Below are 13025 nucleotides of genomic sequence, written 5' to 3'. Positions count from 1 at the left end.
ATGTTGGAGCCAAACTGGAACTAAAGAAGTTGGTGGAAAAAGATGATGGAAGGAAAAATCGAGGGCCAAGTTCAATACTTATAGATAAAAATGAGTTACCTGCTGTGGTATATATGTAAAAATAGAAATGAAATAATTTTCAAAAATAAATCCTACTCTCCCCAAGAAATCATACCTAAAGCTGTGGGCAAGATTTAAAGAATATAATGAGTCCTTAGTACAAAGGGTGGATGAAAGGCTCTCTCGAATAAAAATTTACACTTGGATATCATGGACCCCCTCCGATGAATGTTTTAAAAGATAAACTTTGATGCTTCTTCAGAAGAGGATGGTAGATATACCTATGATTGCATCATGAGGTTCTTCAGAGGTCAAATTCTAATGGCTAGAACTAGAATGGGCCAAATTGGAGAGACATCGATTACTGTTGCAGAAATGTGGGCGGCCCTTGAAGCCCACAAGATAGCAGTAAGACTTCCGAATGCTCAAATCATCATCGAAGGAGACTCTAATAGTTAAAGCGCTTTAGAACACATCATAAGGAGCTCTTGTGTTAAAGTCATACAACCACACATTCAGAGAAGGGAATTGCACGGCAGATTGGCTAGCAAACAAGGGTCATCAGCAGGACGAGTTGCTTGTTCAGGATTTCCCATGGGATCTCCGATTCATTTCTTTGTTGGACCTTGTTGGGAGAGCTCTCCCTTGTTTTGTTTAATATCTTCCTTGTATTACCTAAAAAAAGAGAGAAAAAGTGGGGCCTAGGTATAGGATTGACATGAAATACGGAGAAGTACAGATACATCCGATGCAGAATTCTGAATTCCAGCCCCCCCCCCCCAGCCCTCTCCCCCTTATAAACCACATCCTGCCCGTGAATTTGTTATCAATTCACGGTCAGGATGCATTCCCCCTGTACTTTGGGGCTATAAAATTCTGGTCTGGGCTGATTGGTCATTCTCCCCATGAAATAATCAAGTTGGAAGCATAGGACCTTTGGGTGGGGTTATATTTGTAACCCAAGGATCAAAATATCAACATGATATATCTGATACAAGATGTATGGAATTAACATCCAAGTCAAGGGTACATGGTGTCAAACATTCCATCTGTGCCCACATGGTATCATATGTATTATATGGCATTGCATTGTATAAGTTTGTATCGGATCATATTGACCCATATGATACTGATACCGATTATGAGTTGGTGGAATTCCCTTTTTTTAGCCTTTGACATGTTTTATAGTATTTGGTCATGTCTTGTCTTCTATATTTCATATTATTGTCTCCTAAGCTCATTGGAGAGACTCTTAAGATTCCCAACCTGCAAAAGCAAGAGGAGGATAAGAAGAGGAGGTATCTATGTGTATATTTTATTTAATCATTCATATTCAATTGATCTATGTATTTTATTGTTTTAATTGCAAAAATATGATTAGATTTGTGATATCGAGGCCTTATTAGTTTATTTGTGGATTTTTCCAAAAATAAAAATGGAATAATTATAAAAACAATTTATTTTATGTCTTAAATGATTTATATCAGTAATTTATAAGACCCATTGGTCTAAGAACAATTTGTCAAAATGATATTTTTCTTAATTTTTTGGCAATTTATATAAAAAATAATAAAAAATAAAAGTAATTACATTAGTATTTAATGACTATTAATTGAAAATTCTAAATTGCATATTATATGTATCTTAGAAATTCTAAATGGATCTTTTATATTTTTAAACTAAAATTACACACATATTGATCATTTAAAGAAATAATTATTATTATTATTTATTAAAAATGTTAAATAAGTACGAATTTTTTTATTAATAAATTGTGTGATATTTACATGTACAAAACTCCTGATATTGTTGATGTAATGTATTTTTTGTATAAACTATAGAAGCATGCATTTATCATGTATGTATGCCCTACTAAGGTGCTAACTAGCCTATTGGGTAGGGATGTGGAAACAACTTGTGAGTAGCATATCCAAGCCCATACCTAAGAGCTTTAGGTGTGGTCTATGTATGAAACCTAAAGGTGGAACCTACTTAAGGGGTCTATTTTTCAATGGTATTTTCTCTGTTGGAAATAAATAATGACAAATGAAAAGGTCGTATTTTTTTTCTTATATTCTTTTAACGGGGAAGGTGATTAATAGCTGCTAAAAGATGTAAAGATGTTAAACTTGAAAATGACTTACATCTAAGGGTATTATCGGCACACAAAATTTTTAGGATTAACATGTCATCCCAATGCTCATAAGGCCAAACTTTATTTTTTTACTGAAAACAAGGCCACACTTAATTATTCGGCCAATAAATATTGGTCATTGAGAGTATCCTTGACACAAAATTTTAGGGTGTTGAGGTGAGGTTTTAATAAACAGATGAAATAAAAACATCGGTATCGGTATAATAAAATTGTTAAATAATTTTTATCCACTTGCAATTACATATAAACCATTTAGTTCAAATAAAGAAATTGTATATGATGGAAAATATTCGTTAGGTTTCCTTTTATATCCTATTTAAATTGACCAAAATACCCACATAACATTATATTCAAAAGTTTCAAATAGCATTTGGGCCAGGGACTCGACAGAACAACACCCCCCCCCCCCTTTGAGTAGTTTTAATTCATTTATATATTAGGATCATGTTTAAAGTATCGATATATCTTTTGAAAAAAATACGCTTCGAAACGCCTGTTTTCACGAGTTTTGGAACCCCAACTTTCTTTAATAATAAAAAACATGTTTTTAGCTTTTCAAAAAAACAAACATTGAAAAAAAAAACTAAGAAAAAATAGAGTTTCAACTGTTTCTAAATACTAATACGATACTGCTGATATGCATATCGTATCAATACTTTGAACCTTGATTAGGATATATTGAAAAGTTAGAATATCTGCAAAATGAATAAATGGATTATTTTATTAAGCTAAATAAACAAATAAATATAGATACGAATATCAAAATTGCTATAAAATAAATTATTTGTAAACTTAAATGTATAAAATATTATTAATAATCTTCGTATGTATGTATATATTATTTAATTTATATGGAGAAGATTATAAACATAAAACAAAAATATATTCAGCTCGGCTTGACTAAAATACTAGTATGTTTGAGTTTGAGCTCAAGTTCAACTCAAATTATAAATTCTAGCTCAAGCTCAATTTGATTAAATATTCAATGAGCTCAAGTTGAGCCAAACTCGTGAGCTTTTCAACCGAACTTTTTATTGGTCAAGCTTGAGCTTAATTGAATAACTAATCGAGCTTACTCCAAGGTTCGAACTCAATTCAAGCTTGATTAGAATTGAACTCGAATAAAGCCTAATTGTATTCGAGCTAGAACTATTCAATTAGAACTCAATTCGATTGCAACCTTAGGCCACTTTCCATGTAGTGGTGGTTTTCTGCAATTTACCCAAAACAACTCATCCTTTCTTTTCCGTCCATCTCACTCTCTAGAAAACTACTCTGCTCAACCCATTATTTATAGTTAGCAGCAAGATTCAAAACAGATGCATTGCTGGTGCACAACAACTTTCACAGTAGCACCCAATCCATTGCTTGTTGTCCATGATGAAAAATGGATGCACTAGCACACTATGTCGAGTGGCATCATTGTTTGCTTCATATTTCAATCACTAAGGTGTCATTTGGCAAGTCATTTTTAAAGATCTCCCAAAAGATCTGATAGCCAAAAGACGAAGTGAGCTTTAAAATAATGACCTTGGCAGCCCAAAGATCATTTGGTTGGAGGTGCATCCTTCTGCATGAAGATGAGACTTGAGTAGGCAAAAAAAAGGCAAGAAACTCCATTTCTAGCTTCCTAAAACAAGCTCGAATCAAATTTCTTACATCTTTTCGGGGCATGTCTTTCGGTGGAAAGATCTTCCCCTAACCAAACGGAGAAAGACTGAAAAATGAGTTGCTAGGCTTCTAAAAAACTGATAGCCCATGTGGAAAGACACACCAAACATGACCTAAGTCTTCCCTATCAATCTGTCTATTTGTTGGAGATAACAGAACTCTCTCTCTCTCTCTCTAGGATTTTCTTTCTTATCTCCTTCCCTCTTCCTCCTAACCTTCAAGTTTTCTATGATTCATAACCTAAATTCCCGGATCTTGTAATTAGTAGCCAGCAAATAGCAAGCCCCCCAAATTCAGGTCTATGCATCCAAAGGATGCACCAAGTTAATTCCCAATTTCAGACTCAATCAAATATATAGATCCCATCTAATGAACAACAAGAAGAAACATATCTTTTAAGTTACAATGATGGTGTTCGATATGGCTTCCGTTTATTTGATAAACGGTGCCATGTAGGTATTTGTCCCTTCATGCTATTTCGTACGGCTTGTAGTCTTATATATAGAAGTTTTGATTTACATGCAAGCCAACCATTGAGGGAAGCTTCATTTTAATGTTTCCCCCAACATAAAAGTATTTATTTACTATTCCACTTATGTGGTGCCTAGTGTCTAGCTGTTAACAAATGCCAGAAAAATGTTTGTCAACCACTTTTTCTTGATTTTGAAGGCAAATCATGTTTAAACATTTATTTAACAAATGAAAGCTATACTAAACATGTACAACATTGGCAGGCGGAGATGATGACAAAATTTTATGGAAGTGAAAAAGCCCTCAGGGTTGTATTTAGTTAAGTCTGGCATATCAATCTCTCACGGCAAAGTACCCAACTTCTTCTAGTGTATGTTTGATTCCATGGGCATTTATTGAAAAAACATCACCACATCAATGCCACATAGGCATTGGTTTTTATTGCATAAGAAACTGCTGTTTAGTTTCACCATTTATCAAATAAATATTAGAAAATTGAAATGCTTTAATTTATGTGCATGCGACATTTGAGGAAACATCAAATTCATGTTTTCCCCAATGCTTGGGCATTTCTTGAAATGAAATGATGATGTGGCACACTTTATTGAGGTGGAAAGCAACTTTATGGGGTGTTGCTTGAAATGCAAATAAAACGTCCAAGCTAATAATAAAAGCAAAAAACCGTTTGAAGTAGCATTTTTCTGATAAACATTTATATAAAAAAAGGCCTCTCAAGAAACGCCTATAGAACCAAACATACGCCTAATCAACCATAAACTGGTCGTGGGTGAGATCTGAAAAGCAAGATTCCCATACAAGGTTTCTCCTATAATAAGTGAATAATTTATTGGGGTGGAAGTATACTTAACAAAAGGTAAAATAAAATTCATATAAGAAGAAACAAAGTGCATGTTATTCAAGCACAACAAATCATTTATTAGCATTTGTAGTTGTATGCAAGGTTCAAAGCATCGAAACAATATTGTATCATATCTTTTGGTCTCGATACACCTATTTACAGGTGTTTCAGGCCATTTATTTCAATAAAAACACTTAAAAATCATCTCTAGAAATCAAGTTTTGAAAAAATAAAAAATAAAAAAAAAAGCATTGAGTGGTGAGTTTTTACTTTTTAGTACCGATACGCCCCCTGTCGATACATAGGGGCATACCGATGCTTTGAACCATGGTTGTATGTGAATTGGTGTTATGATCAATACACTAAAGCAAATAATATAAAAAAGGAGAAAAAAACGTGAGGTATGGCAGGGGGCAATCGTCCGAGGTATAAAACAATGAAGACTTTAAGATTAGGAGGATGCTTAAACTTTTCATTTTTATCAAAATTTGGATGGTTGATAAAGAAAATTTGTTGACATTTGAAGAGTATGTAAGTCTTTTCAAATGTCACCTAAGGTTGATTAATGTAATGATTAATGATAGGTACCGGCATGTTTTAAAAATTTGGGGTTTTTATAGTTCAATCCATCCCTAGGGTTGAGCTAAAATTTCTAGGGGTGGATTGAATTCTAACCATAGATGCCAAATTCATAGGTAGGATGAATGGGTTCATATGGATGCAGTTTATCCCTAAATTTAGGTATTGAATTGTCACATTTTTTAAGTTTCGAGACCTAAATTACATGTAATAATCGAAAATTTTCCCTAATAATGATTTTGCTGTATAAAATATATATAAATTCTTTTTTTTTTTTAACAATTGGTGTATAAAATCAGGTGAAACGTATTTCGGATTTACTTCAACCTGAGTATCTGATTTCTCCTCCATGCATCAACAGAGAAGTCATCGCCATTTGCCACGTGGGAACCTCTAAAACCATATCTAAATAAAAAACCAACAGCCGGGTAGCAGCAATAGCAATCCAATTTCTTTCTCACGCACCTGTAATTCTGTAAATAATATCTAATCTAATCGCTACTCAATCCCTCACACTCTATCCACAACTATTATCTGCCATTTTAAAACCACCAGAATTTTAGTGAGAAGGAGAGCTATACACACAGAGAGAAGCAAAACAGAACATATGGCGAAGGAGAGTGAAGGAATGTTCCTCTCTGTATACTCTGTTCTTATTCCTTCTTCCTTTGAATTTCTACTTCTCAGTGTTCTCACCCACTGAAAGGCTGAAACTCGATCCAAGGCAGAAAGACAATAATGGCGCTTCCTCAACTAGTACCTTCCTCACCTTCTGGTCTCTCTTGCAAACCTTCTCTAAACCCTAGTTCCTCCTTAAGCCCCAACCATGGACGCATTTCCAGATCATCTTCACCACAACCCCAAGAACCACCGCGAACCAAAACCCTAGCTTCTCTTCGCCGCCGGAAACTTAATCTCCTCCGCTGCTCTGCTTCCTCGTTCTCTGAGAAACACCACACCGGCTCACCCAAATCCGACGACCTTGTCGAACTCCCCCTCTTCCCTCTCCCACTCGTCCTCTTTCCCGGCGCCATCCTTCCCTTGCAAATCTTCGAATTCCGGTACCGCATGATGATGCACACTCTTCTCCAGACCGATCTCCGCTTCGGCGTCATCTACTCCGACTCCGCCACCGGAACCGCCGAGGTCGGTTGCGTCGGCGAGGTCGTCAAGCACGAGCGCCTGGTCGACGATAGATTCTTCCTCATCTGCAAAGGCCAGGAGCGATTCCGCGTCACCAATCTCGTCCGAACCAAGCCTTATTTGGTTGCCCAGGTTACGTGGTTGGAAGATCGGCCTTCCGGTGATGGGCAGGACGATTTAGAGGCGTTGGCCAATGAGGTGGAGACCCATATGAAGGACGTAATCCGATTGTCGAACCGATTGAATGGGAAGCCCGAGAAAGAAGCCCAGGATTTGAGGAGGAATTTGTTTCCTACTCCTTTCTCGTTCTTTGTAGGAAGTACATTCGAAGGGGCGCCCAGAGAACAGCAGGCGTTGTTGGAATTGGAGGACACGGCAACCAGATTGAAAAGGGAGAAGGAAACCTTGAGAAATACGCTCAATTACTTGACTGCTGCATCGGCGGTGAAGGACGTGTTTCCGTCGTGAATTATGGTGGGCAGGGATGGGAATGGGAAGAGTAGGCCAGGAGATGAAAGAGAAGAGACGGCACACGGAGGAAGAGAGGAGATATGGTACGATGCATAGATTTTATCAGAACTGGTTCTATTATAAGACTGTAAATTTTGATGCGTAGCTCTGATTTGCCTTCAGCGCATCGTCTTTCTGTTTAATTCATCTGGGCTTTCTCTCTTTCAATGATAATAACCGTTTGTATTTATATACTTGCTGATACACGGATTGTATTGTTTCCATGCTCTAAGCTCGGGAGTCTGGTTTGGGCATAAACCTGTGCCATTGTCCCATTGGATTGGATATTTCTTTTGAATTTTAAGTTGAATATATAACAGAAGGGTAGCTGTTCAGTTTTCAGTTTTGACTTGCAGAGTATAAAAGCCTCTATCTCACTCAACTACAGATGTATCTATCTACTGATTAAATTCTTATCTATATTGGTAATAAGAAGCACATCTATTTATACCATGGAACTTAAGTTTCGAGTTTCAACCACTCTGGATTAGATTTTGCCATGTTCCCAACTCGGTTTACATGGAGATGGAGCCTGTAAACATAGATACTGATTCAACCTTTATTGTTTTAATGTTTTCACCAACCAAATTGTTTAATGAATTAATGATGGTCACGACTCACGAATAGGCATAGGCCTGTTGAATTTTGCATTCATTCTGGCAAATTTGCTCTGCAGCTGATCACTCGGCCATAATAGGAGCTTTTTGAGTTCACTGAAGGAAACTTTGTACTTGTTCCATTGTATGGTGGGCTCCAAATTTGAATTAGCTGCTTTTACATCAGTTGCCACTTACTATTACTATCCTGTGGTGGTTAGAATTTGAAATTATGATTGGTTGTTGATTGTTTTGAGTTTTCCTTTTTCATAAATGTAGAAAAAGGTCCAAAAATCCTTTTCGTTTGTTAAGAATTTGATCCTGGGAAAACTGGTTGAGCTTTTTGGAATTTTCTAGTTTTGCAAATCCTGCAAGATTTTCGCTTCTAATGAAGGTAGAGGTTGGTCAGCAATGGGTATCACCGGGAAGGCGGATTCTAATGAGGAACAAGCCACAAGGCACTGTCCTCATTAGATGGCCTCAGGGGTTGTTTCTCTCTTCTGTCGGAGACCCTCTGAACCAGTGGAAGGGGATTCTAAAAATGCCCTTAGAAAGGGAAAAGGTCCCTCACTGGCTGACTCCTTGCCTCCTTGGGGGCATTGGTGCCTTGGTGGATTCTGAAGTTAATAAGCAATACTTGGACGGTGGCCATAAGTTCTATTTAAGCAATTCAGCTCTTTGAGAGCTCTGAAAATGTTGCTTTAATTAGATGAAGTGGAGACATTTGATCTTGCTGAATTTTATTATTATTATTATTTTTGAGTTTTGGTGTAAGCCTGATCTCTCAGGTGGGTCTCATTCCATTTCCATCCAATTAGGGGTCCTGATAATTGAACATAGCTTCTGTATAAAGAAATTTCGAGCAGTGGAGTGGCCTGCCATGCCAACATCAAAGGCGATGATTTATGGCTGCGTACTTTAACATGGAAGAAATTACTAGGTTGTGGTTGTCTACAAAACGGCAAAATCTAACTAATAAGCATATGTGAATATGGCCATCCAAGTAGCTTCAGACGAATAATCTGCCATCCAAACGGGTGGCATGTCACAGATCAAATGATGATCTTAACATCCAAAATAATCAAATCTTGTTGTGCCCAATCTGGAATACCATTCTCAGTAATGATCTTGATAGGCAAAAAGGAATATCAAATTTGGCTTTTATATTTTCAAAATATTATCGTTCCGTTGCCGGGACTCGACTACAACGTAAGTCATGATTCAGTTTCTAACCATTTATATAAATATTGTTTATTTGAAACATTTAGTGCTTCTACGTACGGCTAGGTAATTCTCACCCAAACTCATATAGCCCCATTTGTTTCTTTGAGTTACATCACTAAGGGGAAATTGAATTGTTTTTCTTGTTACTAGTTTCAAATCCATTTGGTTTGGAAATGCATTAGTTCTCACAAGACAAAACATAAATTATGTTTTTTTTTTTATTGGAAATGCCTTGTACTTTGGTCCTAGTGTGGTTCCTGAATTTTAAAATGTGATAATTCAGTATCCAAACTTTCAAAATGTGAATTGATGAATGTTTTGGAAATCAAACCTTAGGCTGATCTGACCAAGTTTTGGTCTAATCTTGTTAGATTAAAGCAAAGTCGATTTTAGGCCAGAGGTTTGATGGCCCATTGCATGGACCAATTCGGCCCATACTTGAAAAACCCTTTTATGTTAGATTAAAGCAAAACTAACCCATTTCAGCATGAACTGTTATATGAGCTGAACTGTTTTTTGTAGTTTAGCCCATATGGCAAGAAAAAATTATAGATAATTTCATCCATTGATAGGGCTAATCATGTGTTAATCTAAATGGATATAGGTTTTACAAGTTTTGAAATGATATTGATCAATTATGTATGTGTATGAGATGTGTTGAATGGATGTGATTCGTTCATGGGCCATAAGTACTTGTCCCATGTATTCACTTATATAGCTCTCCATGAACATCATGGCTGAATACACATCATTGCCATGATGCCCATGGATCATTGCATGATCTCCCTTTCTAATGGGCCCCTCAATAGCTTCCTCCCAAAGAAGAACCCTAACCCATTAAGAACCCATTTGAATGACTTTATGAAAGTCAATGAGAGTCACTATGGTATGACCTAAATCTGACCTAGGGATTGATATACACGTTTCCTCATGATTAATATAAGTGCAATGAGATAGAAAATATCATAAAATGATATATCTAAAAGTATTTCATCATTAATATGAAAACGAGCTTAATAGATGGGTGGAGATGCATCATAAAATTGGGATATCCATTTCATTGAGACAGTTAGTAGAATTGTTTCATGAGATAATATGGGTGTCATAGATTAGTGGAAGTGGCATATCCTAAAATGAAGACTCTTCCATGGTACCTTGGGGCTCCCGATATGACAGGTCTACACTTACCAATTAGAAAGGTTTAACATAAAATGACAATGAACATTGTCTAGTGGAGGCCAAAGGGAAAGTTCATTGATGGGTGGATATGTGATCAATCACAGAAAGTGGTGGGGTTATGTAGTTGAAACAATTGGCATCATGAACCTATGTAATTTCCCACATTTCTAGGGACATGAACTATATTCTTGTCATTGAGATAGGAGGGAAATCTCAAAGATGAACAAATGGAGATGAAATATAAATAAAAATTCATTCTATGAAAAACAGTATGAAACAATATTAAGGTCATGGATTAATTAATTGTGCCTTTTATCAAAAATGGTATACGAACGATTTTCTAAATTGTTAAACAGTAATAAATTGAAAGGACCCAATTATGCAAACTGGTTTCGTAACCTAAGCATGGTGCTCACATCTGAGAAATTGGACAATGTTGCCAAAATTCCAGCACTGGAACATCTGGGTGGAAAGGGATTCTAAGGCAAGAAGGAGGAAATATCAGAAATGAGAAGAGAAAAATTCTCTTGCTCGGTTTTATGTCATAGTCTCCTTGGATAATTCTATTCAGAGATAGTTTCACAAAATTTATATTTATAAAGATATCTTGGATAGTCTTAAAACTATGTATAAGGAGCAAAATCGTTCTACAAGACAAAATGTCCTCAAACTATTGATGACCACAAGGATGACCAAGAGCCAACTAATTCATGACCATGTCATGCATATGATAGGTTATATAAATGAATTGAAGACTCTTGGCTCCCAACTTGATGATGACATTAAGACTGATGCCATCTTGAACTCTCTACCCTCGTTCTTTAATCAATTTGTCATGAACTACAATAAAAGTTAGCTCGTAGGAGCTCAACAATATGTTGCAAAGAGATGAAGAATTGATTAAGAAGGATAATCCGGTAGTCATGCTTGTAGGTGGAAAATCTTACAAAAAGAAAAATAAGGGTAAAAAGAAGACTCAAAAAATGGAGGCAAACCGAAAAAGTAGAAGAGACACAAGTCATCTAATGAATGCCACTTTTGCAAGTAGACTGGGCACCGGAAAAACAATTGTCCTTAGTATATGAAATTCTACAAGAACAAATAAAGTAATTTTGAATCTCTTGTCATAGAAACCAATATGTTAGTCACTTTTGCATCCTAGTGTATTGACTATGGGGCTTTCACTCATGCATGTAACAAATTGTAGGGGTTCAAGGAAAGTAAAAGGTTGAATGATGATGAGGTTGTGCTTTACTTGGGGACGACTGTAAGTGTTGCATCTATTGTTATAGGAGCAGTAGATTTAATTTTTAGAGAATGAATTGTTATATTAAAATATTGCCTTTATATGTACCTTGACTTAGAAGAAATCTGATTTCAATTTCTAAGTTGTATAAGGATGGTTATTCTATTTTATTTAGTAATAAGATTATAATTAATTTGAATACCAAATTCCTTACTTAGAGAACTTGAAAATGGTCTTTATGTTCTCCATCTTTCTCTAGAAACAAATGTGACCGAAATTATACCGGAACATCTCCCCAAGAAAGGAACACATGATACAATTAATCTTACATGCCTGTGGCATTGCCTCCAAGGAAAAATGGCAGAAGGGCCATTTACAAATAAGCCTGAAAGAACTATAAGCACACTTGACTTTATACATACTGATGTGTGTGATCCTATAAATGTTAGGGCATAGAACCAACATTGTTATTTCATAACTTTCATCAATGATTATTCTCGATATAGTTACATGTACCCAATAGGACATTAGTTTGAATCATTTGAAAAGTTTAAGAAATTTAGATAAGAAGTCGAGAAACACTTGGGGAGACAGATCAAAACCCTTTGATTAGATTAAGGAAATAAATATCTCTTCAACGAATTCAGGGACTACTTAAAGTACAATGGGATTATACCACAGTTGTCTCCTCCTGTTACACCATAATTAAATAGTGTGTCGAAAAGAAGAAATTGGACTTTATTAGATATGGTCCGATTATTCCTCATCCATTTAAAGTTACCCATATCCTTATAGGGGCATGCATTGGAGACTACAATTTATGTGTTGAGCTGAGTTCCAACCAAGTCGGTTCCTAAGACTTTTCAAGCTATGGATCAATAAGAAACTAAGTGTAGGACACTTGAAAATATAGGGTTGTCCAACACACATTAAAAAGACAAGTGCAAACAAATTAGAATCCAAAACTAGTTGTTGCCTATTTGTAAGCTACCCCAAAGGATCCATAGGGTATCTCTTCGATGACCTATGAGAATAGAAAGTGTTTGTTAGTCAAAATGCCTACTTCTTGGAGGAGGACTACATCTTGAACAATCATCATCAAGAAATTGTTCTTGATGAAGAGAGTTCAGGAATAGTGGGAGATAACCCACAGGTTCCAAATAATATCCAACTTAGAATATCTACCCGGGTTTCTAGGCCCCCAATATGTTATGACTATGATCAAGAAAGTTACTTTATAGAAAATACAAACAACGATGAAGATCCAGTGACTTATATGGAAGGTATTTTAGATATAGACTCTCTGAAGTGGGTAGATACCATGAAAGTCGA

The sequence above is a fragment of the Nelumbo lutea genome, chromosome 1 (assembly GCF_056320005.1).
Source record: "Nelumbo lutea isolate HS-2025 chromosome 1, American lotus-T2T, whole genome shotgun sequence".
NCBI classification, from domain to species: Eukaryota; Viridiplantae; Streptophyta; class Magnoliopsida; order Proteales; family Nelumbonaceae; genus Nelumbo; species Nelumbo lutea.
Note: the sequence above shows the minus strand (reverse complement) of the source record.